Here is a 17221-nt window from a genome sequence, read left to right on the forward strand (position 1 = left end):
AATAATAATAAGAAGCAATATTCAATATCCACATGGGATTGTTATTGATGTGAAGTGTGGTCAGAAGAACAGAGATGATATCGAACGGAGCACTCTATGCTACCCCATTCGGGCACTTCGGGCAGTGCCCGAATGGGGATCCAACGGCCGAATTTGTTTTGCATTTGAGATCTTCGTCGAATTTGTTTTGCATTTGAGATGTTGGCGCGAACATCTCAAATGCAAAACAAATTCGGCCGGTAAATATAGCACATGGGCACAAGTGCAAATATGCTAGCATAGACATTCCCGATACGCACACTGGGAAGAAAAAAAATCAAATATTACCTATAAATTTATTTATCTTAAACATTCTATGAAATTTTAATATTCTATAGGATTCATCTTCCAGTTCCAAATTAACATTACCTCGGACTTAAAAAGTTATTTCTACTTCCTTTGCTGTACTATACACGACGAATATACATAAAGGTGCAGCTAATGCAGGATTCAGGAAAACTTCCCTACCTTCAAAATTTCATCTCCTGCAAACGTCGTTCACGAACATGCTACCTGTTGATCAGTAGAGTAGTATATATGGGTTATGATTCGGCTGAAAGTTTACCAACTGAATCTACTCCCCCTGTACGTGTTATATTTCAAGAACTCGTGTTCCCAGATTATGATTCATTGAGCATTCAGGGCTGAACCAGTTTTTGGAATCAACAGCGATGGTATATCCCTGATTCTATACCCATTACCCCAGAAAGAAGCTAGGCAAAGGCCCATGATAGCCATAGCAACGACTGAGCAAGCCGGGGGGACGGCTTGAGTGCTCCCGAGGAATTGGGTAGCTAGGAGACCCGCCAGTGTAGAACTTTGCATACCGGTGCACAATGAGATAGTCCTACAGGCTTCTTCTCCTAACCTGTCATCATATTGTATCATTAGCCTGTTTAATAATGATGAGCTGAGTATCAATGGTCCGATGATAAATAAAATAAATTCAGGACAAAAACAAAATGAAGGAGTGGCGATGGCAGCTCTCCCTAAGCCTTCAATTCTATCATGGTAATGTTTTAACTGACATTTAACCATTCTTCCTACACACCGCATCAAAAAATATAACATTGGAATCACCGGAACCCTTATCCACGACATTCAAAGGGAATCGAATCACCTCCACAAGTTCAAAACATCACCAAGTAGATGCAATCATTAACCACCACCTTTTCTGCCATGAAATAGAACCATAAAATGAAATTAACGTAAAAATTATTAGCAGTTAACAAACACATTTGTTTTTTATAACCAAGAATCAGATATTCTGAATATCACGCATCTTGAGGGAAAAACACACCTAACAAGTTTTGTCTAGTCTGAGTATCTGTACAGCATTCTTTGACAACCATAGACCGTGTCATCCATAGCTCCAAGGAATCCCAAGTGCCCTCTTAACAGTAGGCAGTGAGAATTCTCTCAAACATCAGCAAAATGGTTTCAACTATAAACCACTCTGTATCTAATTATTTCATCATGCAAAGACAAAGCCTTCATTTGTGTCACCACTGTTAGATCTATAGATGCCTAGATTGTTTTATGTACCATGAAATATGGTTCAATAATGACTAACAAACAAGTAAATGAATATAGACACTACATAATGATGGTAAAACTGTTATCTTGACATATTCGACCCATAAAGAAAGCATAGTTGAAATAATACTTGCCTGAATGATTGAATTTTGGATATCCAATAACCCAAAGTGAATGCCGCAACATGAAATGATAATACAGGACCGATCAGTCTCAATCCCTCTGCAGAAAGAATTTGGTTTCTATTTATAGCAAGAGGGCTGCCAATACACAAAGACGTACAAATCATCGCAACAAATGTCATCACCGGTTGTAGAATAGACACAACCGGTCTGGCATAGCTGTTGATCAACAAGCCAAGTGTTACTGGAGCAAGAACCACCTGCAAAACAAAAGTCAAGAGATATATAAACACTGAGCAATTAGTCAATTACAATTGAGTCCAACCAGCATGATTGTGCACATAAATTGTTTGGAGATTAAGTTCCTAGAATGCATAAAAGTAATTAAAAAGAAAAAGAAAATGCGATAAATGCCTGCTCTATTAAGCACTCAGATACCTGCAAAATCGATTTTGACATTGCAACTGCATCAACTGGAACGACAGAGCCAATAAGAAGGCCAGTTAAAACAGGAGTAACGAGGACTGATGCAATGGTAGATGAGCTGGTCAAGAGGATGCTCAAAGCCACATCTCCTTTGCTCAAGAAGCTGGCATAGCTAGATAACTGAGCTCCCGCCACGCATGACATAAGAACAAAACCAGCAAAGAACATCGGGGACATTCCAAATGCCCGGGCTATGAACAACCCAAGTGCTGGCTTCAGCAAATACTGTGTCATAAAGCCAATGGATAACGGCACAGGTCTGGTAACAGATACAAATATGGATCAGTTTCATATGCTGTTATATTTAGATAAATGGAACCGATGTTAACCAACTGTATACGAATAACAAAAGGATGGGAGCGGAGAAAAGTTTCTGACCTCTTAAACGCAAAAGTAAAATCATCGATTGAAAGTTTAATTCCAATAGACAACATAATGCCTCCAAGTGCTGGTGCATATAAATCCTTTGACACCCTGCAGGTTCTTCTATCATTTACAAACAAGAAGAATATGCACATCTTAAAAAAAGCATCAACACTAATCAACTCATATAATAAGAATCAAGAAATAATTATTAGTAAATTTTCAATATCACATAAATCATGCAACAAAACAGTTTAAGTTTTACTAAGCGCACATAATTATCACAAGAAGTTGCTATAACTGAACCAAGTTCCTGGAAATAAATGTACAATACTATCTTAAAGGCCCCAAACACCGCATCCCCACCAAAGAAGAACAAAACAAAACAAAACAAAACAAAACAAAACAAAACAAAATATTCAGTCATTAGGCACATGGTTCATAGGAAGAGTCACGGTTGCCGTTGCAATAACCACTTTCCACTTTCTTGGCAATTTCATGTAATGACCTTGAGCCTTGACTATCACCGCATGATACAACTCTAAAACACTTAGAATTATTGCAATAAATACAAAAGTAAAACATTTTGAATATCATAACTAAAAAAGGTAAAAAGCAATACATAAATACCCAAAATGTATTTTAATAGTTCGAGAAGAACCATAATGATGTTCATGATATCTATCACTCTTGCTCTCTTATGTGTATGATCTCATTACCCTTTAATGGACTATAAAGAACAATAAAAATCATACATACAAACAAAATTCAATTTTACTAGAAATGAATTTATTCTCATATAAGTGCCGTGTTAGTGACCGGCTACCACCAATCTTTAGGCCCTTACACTCCATATAAATTCGGTAGCACTAATTTATAAGCCTCACTAGAACGCCTTGGAGTATGAAATCAAACACAAATAATTTCGCAAAGGAAACTCCAAAGCCTATTTAACATATTTGGGCAGCAAAACTTCAAATCTGTTCTTGTGTGTATTGAAAATTCACTCCTACAGTTTGATGTTTCCAGTCACGCTCACCATGTGAAAGTTGAAGGCTGGTAAAGGGCAGCAACGGCAGTGAGAGCAACCACAAACGGAAGCAAAGCAGACAAAAATTGAGAATCATCAGATTTCCGCTTCAGTTTCCACCAAACTCTTGGGATCCACGCCGAACGAAAGCAACGAAAAGTTCCCCTCTCTTTTCTGCCAGCCAACTTTCCCTATGAAAGGCGATGAAGTTGAACATGCCACAGCAAACAAAGCCCCTCCATTAAAATTCTTCGCGTTCCTCGGAATCCCTTTTCGAATTGAAGAAAAAGAATGATCCTTTGAACTGCAGGACGCTGAAGTTTTAGGCGATGAATTCGGATGGAAAAGTGAAGTCTTGTTGGCGGTTTGGAGGGAGAAGAATGATACTGTAGACATTATTGAAATGGGTTTTGTTTGGGCAGAGTTCGGAATATTCGCTCGCCGGAGAAGAGAGAGTTTCCCGGCGAGGGAACGGCGGCGTCGCGGCGGAGGAGGTGGAGGGGTGGGGATAAGGTAATAAAAGTGATTTAACTGGAACTCTGTTGAGCGTTGATATTTTTTCCTTTATTATATTATTATATTATATTATCTCAAATTGTTCGCATAAAAGAATCGAACAATTATCCTTCGAATAACAGTTCATTACATATATATAAGTATAGATATATATATATATATATAAATTATTATACAATGACTTTTCTTTATCTGTTTTAAAAATAATATTATTATATGTTATTAAATAATTTTATGATTTAATAATAAATTAAAAATATATATTTATACTTGGTAAGTTCAATGTACAGGCACTACTGGTATTTATAAAAATATAAAATAAATAAAGTACTAAAATAAATATCTCAGGAGATTTTAAACAAGTTTATTTCAAAAAAAAAATATTAGAAATTTATCGAGGAAAAATGAACCACATTAAATTGTACGATATTTCAAAACAATTTATTTTACTTAATTTCTAAAAATTAACTTATAATTTTATCAAAGAAAAAGCGCATCATATTAAATGATGGGATAGTATTTTTTGCTTGTTTGTATACTAATAATGAATTTTGAAATTAATTATTTGTTTTATTTTACTTCTAATTAATGCAGTATTAAATTATTTTCGAAAGTCTTAGATTAAATTTTTATAAATTTGTATGCATTAATAATAAGTATAAATAATTATATGAAACACATTGCAATTCTTAAAAAATGCTTCACACCCTTCGATCTGAGATTATATATTTATATCTGTAGATCCAAATATGCAGTTGAAAATATTACTTTCACAACGACATTTCACATCTTTTGAAAGTTAATCTTGGTGTTAGCTTTCGGATTACAGGTTTGGAGCCCCAAACATAAAAGATAAAAGAGTAATTATCTTGTAATTAGATGATTACAAGATAATTACACAAATTTTATTTTGTGAGACGGATACACTTGATTCATTTTGTAATGAAAAAAATATTTTATAGTAAAAAAATAATTTTCATAATTCAAGTCGAGACAGAGATCTATCTCGTAAATTAAACAATGTGACGGTTTTATAAAAGTTTTTGTGATCATATAAAATACAAGATGCGTTAATCATCTCTACATACAAAAAAAAAAAAAAAACAGATATACAGATTGATTTTATAATAAATAAATTGTTAATTAATGTAACATATATAGAGATGATATCGATCGATTCTTGTCTTTTAAATTTCATGATACGTGAGCAACCGTCGTGAACAACCAAATGAGTATCGGCTGATGTGAAATCTAGTAAATCCAATACGTGAATGTCACGCCAATCAGTATTCATGTAGTTGTGAACAACGATGGTTGTCCAAGAAATCAAAACTATAAATATATATTATATTATGTTAAGATGTATTTGTGTGTGTGTGTGTTTGTGTATACATATATTATATATATTATAATTATAATTATTATGTAAAAAAAATATAATGAAGAAGAAGAAGTTAGAAGAAGAAGAAAAATCTAGTAGTAATGTTAACAGTTAAGCCTATATCAACCACAAAAGGCAGTTCAAATATATAGAAAAAGACATTGAAAGAGTTTGAGTCCATGTTGACGTGTCAATTGGCAATGGTAATGTGTAGGAAATAAAAATATCGAACTTCTTTTGGTTGCTTGTACGTAGAGCTAGCTTATTGATTAACCTACGAGATATTCATCAAATGACTCTTGGTAGGTTTAGCCCTTTTTTTTTATATAATATATATACAAAAAATTTATATACCATTTTTTAAAACTTTATTAAAGTAGCATAATTCGAGACACTCTGTCCCGGATTCAGCAGAGTTTCTGCCATGTTAATTTTTTTTAAATAAAAATATACCATTTTTAAAACTTTATTAAAGTAGTAAAATCCAAGACACTCTGTCCCGGATTTAGCAGAGTTTCTGCCAACATGAGAGAAACTCTGCTGAATCTGGACTGTAGTGACACAACCCGAAATCACTAAATAACCAAAGCCTAAAACATGCAAATCGACTTAAAAGCGGTAATAAAAAAATTCAGCGGAAACTTAATTAAAACAACTAAATTCCACTGACAGAATACAACATGTCCAAACAAATATTATAACAACCAATGATGTTATACAACCCCATCGAAAGTAAAACTAAAATCCCAATTACAAAATTAAACCTGGTACAATATAAATCCACCCTGCTGTAGCTCAACGACCGCTACCATCGGGTCCGTTCAACCTGATTCCTGCCCTGTGGAATGGGTGTCTAAAACAAAAACCGAGGACTTGAGCATAAAAATCTCAGTACGAAAGCATGAGTATACAAGTGCTATGAGTGTATATGCAAGTTAAAGGTACTGGGAATCTATAAAGAACACTGTTCAGTCAAAGGCGCCATGGTATGTAGTACGTTGGGCCGTCGCATCAGGAGATGACTCCCTTACCATCAAACCGTGGACTATCCGAATCCAAAACCATGGCATCCATCCACAAAATAACATGGGGCTGAGCGAGCCCTTCTACTGGTATTATCAATAAAATATAGCTCAACGTGCCAATGCATGCATCATAATATCCGTGACATAATAAATGCAACATATAATTAATGCCACATAAAACATGCAATCTGACCGGCTAAATCGGTTTGAATTAAAATCAACTGGCAAGCGTATCAGGTCAAGTAATAGTAAAGTGAATGAAATTCGGATGTCGAACCCACAAGGACTGTATATATGAATACCAAAATATATTTATTCCTACATAATCTAGACCAATAAATAAGAGTGATTCAAATTTTAAACTAATAATTAAAAAGTGCAATTAAAATTTAAATCAAATAAATCGCAGCTGGAAGATTTGGATTAAATTAAATATGGAAAAAGCTCGATCAAGGACTCACGTAGGTACCAGACAATTCATGTAACAAGCAGTCGATCTAAGACATCAGACTTAATCTTAATTCACGGGAATTTTTCTAAGTTGTTCGAAGGGCTATTTCTAGAATAATCAAACCTATTCAAATATTGATGAACTAATCTTTCGTAATTCTAATCAAATTTGAATGCATGACGAACTGTGAAAATTCAGTAAACACCTAAACCGCATAATGAAAACCGAATTCTATTTCTAGTCAGTTTTACACTATGTTGATTATTGAAGCGATCAAAATCGAAACCTCCTCTGTCGAATTGGAATCAATTAATATGCAAGCAAATAACTGGCCAGAAAATTCACAAGACAAATATAAATTCAACAATCAATAAAATAAAATCAAGTCTGAAAATCTCAAATAAAAAAATCAAGTTTTATACATAAATTGTCTGGCCCAAATCACGCGGCCTTGATCGAATAAAAACTACTACTCACTAAAAAACATAATTAATTAAAACAAAGTCTAAAACCATAAACTAAAGAAAATACCAGAGTAGAAGAAAAAACTGAAAAAATTGTTCCACAGCCGCCGTAAGCTTCCGCGCGTACTCCAAAAAGACAAAAGTCTGCAAAAAGATAATAAAATTTCTATTTATAGGGTTCGTGCCAATTAAAATCCTCGTTGACCTATAACTCTCGAACATCACTTCTCCCGACACGCGCGCGCGCGCCCCTTTAAAAAACAGTGATTCCTTAAATGCCTCGCGCGCACGCGAGGAAGAAGCTCGCGCGCGCGCGAGCTTCTCTACAACTTTCGGGTTAATTCTTCTCTGCGCGCGTGGGGTAGGCGCTCGCCTGCATGCGCCTTGGCTTGGTTGCCTCTGGAGATTCCTTCTGCGCACGCGCGAGGAGTAGACCTCGCGCGCGCGCGCCTTGTCTGCTTAGTTAATTCCGAAAATTCTTTAAAATCCTACCAAAATTCAACCAGGAGAGTATAATGCATGCACATAAAATAAAACACTATAAAAACTCACGAAAATAAAATAAATGCATGCAAAATAAAAATAAAATGATAAAAATAATGCATACTAAACATACTTATCAACACCCCTATACTTAAACCTTACTCGCCCTCGAGCAAGACATGCAAAAACATAATGCAAAGATACAAGTATGAATGAGTCAAGTTCAAAATAGCCTCAGACGAGTCCTAATTCGATTTCCCAAAAACTAAAACAACTTTCGATCGTCCACAATACACTGTCTGTTGAATGCAAACGTGTGAGTGCCATGTCATTCCAGTTTCATGCAACTTCAAAAGAATCTGTCCTAAGAATGCTTAGCGACCTATGACAATTCAGTGGAAGTATCACAATCCAGCACCCCATCATCTCAACAGTCCCAAACAAAAACATGCAATTTCTTGAGATTAATTACGTACCTCCGAATTTTGCACCCGGTATTTTTAATAAGCCCCAAAATTACCCACAAACTTAGCTATAACTAAGATAGGATTTGAATTTCAATCCCCTCGTCTATAGCCCGGATGGAGCATCAATCTCATTTAACCCTCAAACTTAGCCATGGTGCAATGATTAGGATTTCAATAATTGTCCAAGCCCGGATGGAATTTTTTATTTTAAATTTTCAAAATTTTTAACCCCATGAGATCCGCATACTTAGTCAAGAACAGAGATTAGGATTTCAATCTCTGCTCGTAACCCGGATGGAGTTAATTTAATTTTCAACAAAAGTTTTTTTTTTTAAAAAAATTTTATAGGTACACCCAAGATCATACATGCAATGTTTAACAACTATCAAGAATCCAAAGATACTATCATGATCAACAAGCACCTATTGCCGTGCAATGGTCAAACAAACACGAACATTATCAATTACATCGCTACACTACACCAGTCTAACATGCGTGCTTAATATTATTCACGAGTCGACTGAAAGCTTTTCATGTGCAATCAAAAGCAAAAATTTAGCAAAAATTTTCCACACAATTTCTATTTTCCACTCAATCATCATTGAGCTAACATATTTCATTCAACTCGCATCGACAATACAAACAACAACAAAATGAAATGCTATGAATACGACTAGATTTCAACTAACGACACAAAATGAATGCAAAACAGAATGAACACAATACAACGATAACTAAACAACTAAACAACTAAACACCCCCCATACTTATCCAAAGCATTGCTCTCAATGCTTCAGAATACAAACAACGACAACATGAACAAAATGCAAATGCAACAAAAAGTGAAACAAAAAAGACTCCCTGGTGACTAGTCGTCTTCTTCTGGAATGGAGGGATCCTGTGGTGCAACCAGAGCAAACTGGGGTGGCATGTTGGACTGGAATGGGAATGGAGGTGGATAGTGAGGTGCCGCTCGGAAGTCCGATGTATCAAGTCCCAATTGTGTTTGCCATGCTGCACATCATGTCTTCCACATTCTGGAGATGAGTGGAAGTGGCCTGAAAATAATCCATGGCATAGTGGTTGAAAGCGGAGCTCTCAACGGCCATGTCCTGAGCGGTGCAGCGAGGAGGAGAGGGCTGAGGCAGTGGTCGAATGCTAGAGGAGCCTCCCAACATGATGTTGACCGCTATAAAATTCCAAATTACGCTTTGCTTGCTTGGAAATGGCAAGCTTCTCATCCACGGTCTTGAAAGGCGGAGCCACTCCTCATCGGGACTAAACTGCACACCCGCCTGGCGACAAAGGGCTGTGATGGTGTGGGAAAAGTAGAGGCCCACAGTCGGAGTTCGCATCGAAAAAGAATGGAATCGTGGACAAGAGTGCCCACATCAACCGTCCACCGCTTCGTGATGGCATACACAAGAATCACCCTATCGGCCTGCACATCAACTGTGTGGAGCACGGGTAAAAGTCGCTGGGCTATGAAAGCATACCACAAAGCCGGCTCAAGTTTCAAAAATCGCTCCGAAAAATGAGTGAACCGGAGGGGATCGTGCCACTGAACACCCGCATAACACATCTCTCTCAAAATCAAATTATAGTCCGGATTCGCTTTAAAATTCCTAAATTGACTATCATCCACAGCAGAAGTATCAAATAACCTATTCAAGGTTTCAGCATCAAACGACACAAGTTTTCCTCGGACAAATGATGTAGAGTCATCTCGGGCAGGGGCATTAGCATAAAATTCCCGAACCACCGGAACAATGGCAGGTTCGGGCACTTTGCAAAAGACATTCCATTTTCTCTTATTTATCCCCAAAGCCACAAAATCATTACAATCCAAATACAAACCACGCTCAACAATAGGATTGCGATTGAGTCGAGCATGTTCGTACCTTTCTTGGGCTTCCCGAGAGACGAAACGATTGGAGAGTGCAGCGGAGGAGGAAGAGCTAGCAGCGGCGGGGCCGGACGAATGGAATCACTTGGCTGGCATGGTGGTGGGCGGCGATCGATGGTGAGTAGCGGTGTGGCGGTGAGGAGTGCGAAATATGAGGATTCTGACAGAAATTGGCGGACTCGAACTTGAATTGCGATGATAAACACCAAAGATCTGCAAAATACGGGCAATTGTCAAGAATTTATGGAGGAATTGGAGAGTAGGGAATTGGGTATTTAGGGTTTATGGGAAAGAAGAAGGAAGAAAAGAGAAGAGAATGGGAGAAAAGATAAGAAAAGAGGAGAAGCCCGTTTTTTCTCTATCTGCATTCCTCTCGCGCGCGCGCGAGACCATAAGTGGGTCTCTGGATGTTTGTACTGCGCACCCGCGAGGTATGAGCTTGCGCGCGTTCCCGTTTGCGTTCCTCTGGAATAATGTACTGCGCGCGCGAGTAGGAGCCCTTGCGCGTGCGCAGTGTAATAAAACAACAGCTTCCCTGCAAAATTAACCAAACAAAAATACTTAACTTTTAAAAACGAAAATAAAAAACAAAAAAGCAAAACCAAAATAAAAATAGTAAACTATAAAAATAAAATACTGGGTTGCCTCCCAGCCAGCGCTAAATTTATATTCTATCGTCCGACTGTACCTCTATTTTTAGTTTATCGGGTCTTGCAAATCGACGGTGATCTGTGTTTGATCCAAGACACCACCTCGATAAACTTTTATCCTCTGCCCGTTGACTTTGAATGCTCCTTTTGTAGGACTATAAATTTTGACAGTACCATAGGGCATTACTTGCTTGATAGTAAATGGTCCCTGACAATCTCGAACGTAGCTTTCCTGGCATGAGCTTCAAATGTGAGTTGTATAATAAAACAGTTTGGCCTACCTCAAACTCACGTGAGACAATGCGCTGATCATGCCATTTATTGGTTTTTTCTTTGTAAATTATGGCATTCTCATAGGCATCTAACCTAAGCTCCTCAAGTTAAATTACAGTCTATTCAGTGTATTTTCTAGACCACATTTCTTATTTATTTGATCATAACAAACATTTATCTTTACATGCTCATGCACGCTTAGAACATTAGTTGTACATTGATGCGATGATCATAAAATTGGATTCTCGGGTGGTGGGTATGGTCCCGGGCAATAAAGTAGCAAATTCTCTCGTCTCTCTGAAGATGAAATCCACACACCAGCAAATAAAAAACTCGTAAGTGGGGAGTCGGAAGGGTTCCGGCTTCGCCACTCCGATGCTTAAGTCAGACTAAGATGTATGAAGTGGGCTTAGGAATTTTGAGAAAGTGAGTGTGTGCACGAGATATTTGTGACGGGACAGTATTAAATGTGACTAGAATATTTTACGTCATCTTTGAGTAAACCCATACCGTTGCAACATGGTTATTGATACCTTTATCCCGTAATGAAGGTCAACGCAAACGCAAGGTGGACGTGGCCTCTTCTTAGCCTTTGAGAGTATAAAGCCCGAGTATCGCTGTTAAACTGAGTTGTCTTGTGTTTCCGGTCCTTGGATCTCTTCCCCTAAGTGCTCGGCCCCCGTTTTTTCTACCCAAGTTTCAGTGATCACCCGGGTCCTTAAGATTGCCCGGGATATCTTACCGGGGTATCACCACACCTCCAAAAAATAGTCGAACTAGAACCTGCTTCGCTGTCCCGAGAAAATTACCTAATTAATACCCACGTGGCTTCTTAACCGCGATCCTGGGGGATAGAACAAGCCTGACGTCAGCCCTAACCGCCTCCCTAGTGTGGCATGTGTCAGAGATTTGTCAGTTGTTGCTTCATCTTCCTGAGCACGCTTTGTACATCTTCGCCGTTCATTTCAAATTATACGGCCCAGATTGCCCGAAGCTTGAAGATACATACTTATTATTCTATTCATTTTCCTCCTTCATCGTCTTCTTCCTCACGAATATCCAGCGTTCCTATAGTTTCCTCTGAGCTCTCGGAATCTGTTCTCCGTAATCTTCTACCCAATTTCCGATACCCATAAGTACCTTTCTTCCCTATGTCTATTGGTACTTTTTCTACTTCTGGTGTGAATGCCAAAGGCTCGCCCATATAAGAACGGGTGAGCAGAAGCTCGAGTGATACTCGCTCCATCTCTTACCGTCTCTCATTCCCAAAATCTTCCCGTTCTTTGGCTCCACAGCTGTTGCCTCCTTTTCCAACCCGAAAGGGAAAGGAAAAAATGAATCCGCATCCTGAAGCCTCTCGCCATAGTTCCCCCCTCCCCTTCCAAATCCCTGCTTTAGGATGGTTTAATTTTCATTCCCAGCACCTTGTCTAAAGGGGCAGCGGAGGAGCTACGACGATCAAGAGAAATCCCCTTCTCTTACACTCTCTTCCGCCCACAAGAGGGGAACCACCCTGACCCTCCTCCAGTAGGTTTCTACACCTTCTTTCGGGACCAAATTCGCAGCGGTATTCACTTTCCCATTCCTCTTTTTATTTAGAAATCGTCGATTTATTCGGGGTTCCTGTCAATCAATTCCACCCCAACTCCTTCCGGATTATGGCCTCTAATTATATTTTTTAGAATGAACAATCTGGCCATCACCCCCTCATCTTCATTATTTCTTTACATGCCGGTTTAATAAGGGGGCCTTCTCCCTGGCTGCCCGTCTAAACAGCCACTTTCTTAATGGCATCCCTTCATCCCTGAAGGGGTGGAAAGAAAAATATTTCCTTTTACAGCCTCCGGTCCCTTTTTCCTTCAAGACTAGGTTTCTTTCTAGCCTCCCTCCTCAACCTGAACTCCCCCCCCCCTCCACTACAAGACCGAGGAACCCTATACTCGCAGTCTTGAATTGGTAGGGAAGGAAACATACCCATCTTCTACTATTTTGTCTGAGGGAATTATGGAGGCCTATGGATTGAGTACCAGGGTGGAAGATCCTACTGACAGGGTAATCAACGATTTTGGCCTCCCGGGAACTCAACCTGGTAATCCCAACCCCCCATATTTTGTTTTCTTATGCTTACCTGTCAATTCTCTCTCACCCTTTTTGATTTACACAAGTTCTTCTGAAATAATGGGAGAGGAGTTTGACAAGAGAGCAGCCGAGAGGAAGGCTGCTAAGAAAAGAGCCATGGCCTTGGCAGAGAGCAAGAAAAAGTCCAAGATGGATAAGGAAGACTACGCTTCCAAGTAGTTGAAGGAGAAAGAAGGGAACTCTTGTTCGCTGGCTGCTCCCCTTTCTCCCGCGATCCCACTGGCCTCTACTCATCCTTTCCCAACAAGGGACAGGGGCCCAAGCCATAGAGACTAGGGCAGTGACTTTCTCGCCTCCCCTACTGGAGCCCAACGCTCGATTATCCCTGTCTCAAGAGGACCTGGAGGATGAGTGCCTCTTTCCCACCGCAAGAGGAAAGCAATTTGGGAGCCCAAGATGGTCATTCTGAGTGACCCAGAGGATCTTGACCCCAAGGGCCCTTCCCATCTAGTTTCTCCAAAACAACCTATAATCCCTGCCGAAGTGGATTGGGGTACGTGGGTCACCAGTATTGAGCAAGAAAGTTGTGCCTGGGTCAACCGGGTTGACACCGCTGCCTAGGGCTCCCGATTTCCCCTTTTTCTGATAAGGACGGCTTCTTCCAAGTTGTCTACTGTGTAGAGCTTACTGGCCCCTGAGGATCGGTCACTTTTATTTAAGAGGGGGAATTACCTCTAAGCTGTCTGAAGGCATATCTCATGCATATACGTATGCTTCTGTTCCTTCATATTATTTTACGAGTATTCATTTCCGTTTTTTGACCGAGTGTGACCTTTTTACAGGGTTTATGCATGCTGGCTAGTGCCTTGGATTAGGTGAATTCCAGTCTCGTCCGGGAAAGTGACAAGGCTCACTCATTTTAAGAGTGTACCTCTCAACTTTGTCTCCAGGTGGATAGCATGCAGTAAATCCACGAGGCAGAAATCCAATCTCTGCGGGAGACATTGGAGAGCTCCCGAGCCGACGTGATCTGGGTGCAAGAGACCTGGCGGAAAATCCTGGCTAAGACTCAGGAATTCCAGATTAAGGATTCCCAATCCTTCAAAACTCAGATGGAAGCAGCCAAGGAAGAAACCCAGATGGCCAGGGAGGAAAAAGAGATTGCCTGGGCAGAGGAGGAGAGGAGTCAGACGAAAGTGGAGATCATGCAAACAAAGCTAGATGACGCTCAGATGGAAACACAACTACAAAACCGCTTTGTGGCTGATGATGCTAACTCCACATTGGAGAGGCACTTGATGTCTGAGGCCGGGAGGAAGGAGTCTTTCCTATCTTCTAAGGAGTTCGAGAAGATAGTGATTGACAAATCCTTCGATTTTTTTTCTCAAGGCTTCGATCTCTGTTTTTGCCCAGTATGAGGAGGCAGGATTAGGCCAGGAAGGGATCCTAAGATAGGGGAGGCCCAAGCAGAGCCCGGGCAAGAGATTTACCTGAGGAACCAGCATCCCAGGAGGCAGAGAGGAACAAAGTAGATGTAGGATTTGTAATTCTTTAAATACACTACACCTTTATTATCCTCAGTGTAATGAATACCTACCTTATTATTTTTTCTTGTTTTGTGTCTTGGTCATAAATCACAAACAAGTAAATTTCTGGTTCTTGTGTAAGAATACTTATTAAAGCCACCACCTGAGTCTTAAGCAGATACTAGAGTAGAGAAACTCTTTAAGTTTTGTGTGAATACCAGGGTGGAGAGCCTCCCAATTTTCTTGATAAATGCCAGGGTGATAGATCGCCTGGATTTAGGTGTCGTGGGCTTGCCACTGGCTTCTTGATGAATTTCAGGGTGGTAGATCGTCTGGACTTAAGTGCCGTGGGATTTCCATGGGCTATTTGACAATTTCCAGGGTGGTAGATCGACTGGACTTAAGTGCCGTGGGATTGGCACAGGCTTTTTGACAAATTCTAGGGTGGTAGATCACTAGACTTAAGTGTTGTGGGATTTCCACGGGCTTTTTGATGAATTCCTAAGTTACGTGGGATTGCGATGGGGCTTTTTGATGAATGTTAGGGTGGTAGATCGCCTGGACTTAAGTGCCGTGGGATTTCCACAGGCTTTTTGATGAATGCCAGGGTGGTAGGATTGCCCGGACTTAAGTGTCCGTGGGTATTGCCAAGGGCGTTTTTGATGAATTCCAGGGTGGTAAGATCACCTGGACTTAACGTACCGTGCGGGATTTCCACGGGCTTTTTGATCGAATGCCAAGTGTCGTGGGATTTGCCCACACGGGTTTTTTTGATGAATGCTTAGGGTGGTAGATCGCCAGGACTTAAGTGTCGTGATGATTATGTCACGGGATTTTTGCGATGAATTCCAGGGTGGTAGATTAGCCTAGACTTAAGTGTCCGTGGGATTGCCATGAGATTTTTTATGAATGTCCGGGTGGTAAGATCGCCTGGACTTAAGTGCCGTGGGATTGCCATGGGCTTTTGATGAATGCCAGGTTGGTAGAGACGCCTGGACTTAAGTGGTATTCTAAGTCTTTGAATCACAATGATGAAAAAATATTTTCTTATTCATACGATAACAAATACATTTACAGAGAATTTTCCTTCAAGAATAATACTGCTTGAGGTGTACAGTATTCCAGGGCCTTTGTAAAGTTTTTCCTCGGTTATCTTCCAGGTACCAAGCATTTCTCCCGACCCTTCGAATGACTCTGTATTGTCCCTCCCACTTAGCCTCTAGTTTTCCTACCTCCCCCACTGGATTAACCTTATTTAGTACCAGATCTCCTATCAGGAATTCCAGGGACCTGACTCCTTGGTTAAAAGCCTTCATCAATCTATTCCGATAAGCTTCCATCCGAACAGCAGTTCTTTCCCTCTTTTCATCAATTAAATCTAGCTCTTGTGTCGGGTGCTGGTCTCCCCTTCCTGGTAAGATTGTACTGGGGGAAATTAGCCCGATTTCTACTGGTAGAATAGCCTCAGGACCCGCTTTATACCAGACTTAAAGGTGTTTCCTGTAGGAAGTTCTTGGAATTAGTATGATAGGCCATAATACAATGGGAATTTCGTCTCACCCAGTTTTTTCCATTCATAAAGTCGAGTCTACAAGGTATCAAACGATTGTCGATTCGAGTTACTTCCGTTTGCCCAGTACTCTGCGGATAAGCCATTAATCGTGAATGCTTAGCCTTATCTTTATTGTCAACACACCAGCCTTTTATTTTTCGTGCCCAGAAATGCTTGATTATCTAAGACCAGCTTTCCGGGGCCAGACAAATCGGCAAACAATATTCTTCAGATGAAATTCAACATAGCTCCTTTTAGTGATCTTTAGCCAAGGGCTTAGCCTCACCCATTTTAGAGGAAATAAATCCACTGCAACCAACAAAAACTTCTTTCTGCCCGAGGACTACAGAAAAAGACCCACGAATATCCAGACCCCATTGATCAAATATGGGCAGACGCCCATACTGTTTACAACTCTGCTGGGATTACGAGAAGAGATGTTCCTGAACTTCTGGCATCCTTCACAAGACCAAACTATTTGTTGTTGCATCATGAGCTTAAAATTAGGTCACCAGTACCCGGCCATCAAAGTACGTCGGGCTAGGCTTAAGACTCATCCATGATCTCCGCAACTCCCTTCATGTATCTCTCGAAGTACCTATTCCACTTCTTCCTCAGCAGGGCATCTCAACAGAGGACCCTGAAAAGATCATCGATACACTCTTTTCATTTAATAAGGTAAATCGAGATACCTGTCTTTTGCGTTTTCGAACCTACTCTCTCCTTCAAGGAGGATACCCTTTCGCAAGTAACTAACCAGAGGGGTTTGTCCAGGAACTTACTGGGGGTTTCTACGCCCCTCCTCTATAGAAAATACAGACTTTCAATTTTAGTATCACCTCCTTGTTAACAGTACTAGTCATAGTAGCTGC

At 40.0% G+C, this 17221-nt stretch overlaps 1 pseudogene; it reads right to left on the reverse strand.

The window, feature by feature from the left end:
* Positions 1-318: 318 nt before the first annotated feature.
* LOC140890389 (probable sodium/metabolite cotransporter BASS3, chloroplastic) lies at positions 319-4170 on the reverse strand (annotated as a pseudogene).
* Positions 4171-17221: the final 13051 nt, after the last annotated feature.

This window comes from Henckelia pumila, chromosome 3 (assembly GCF_033568475.1).
Source record: "Henckelia pumila isolate YLH828 chromosome 3, ASM3356847v2, whole genome shotgun sequence".
NCBI lineage: Eukaryota > Viridiplantae > Streptophyta > Magnoliopsida > Lamiales > Gesneriaceae > Henckelia > Henckelia pumila.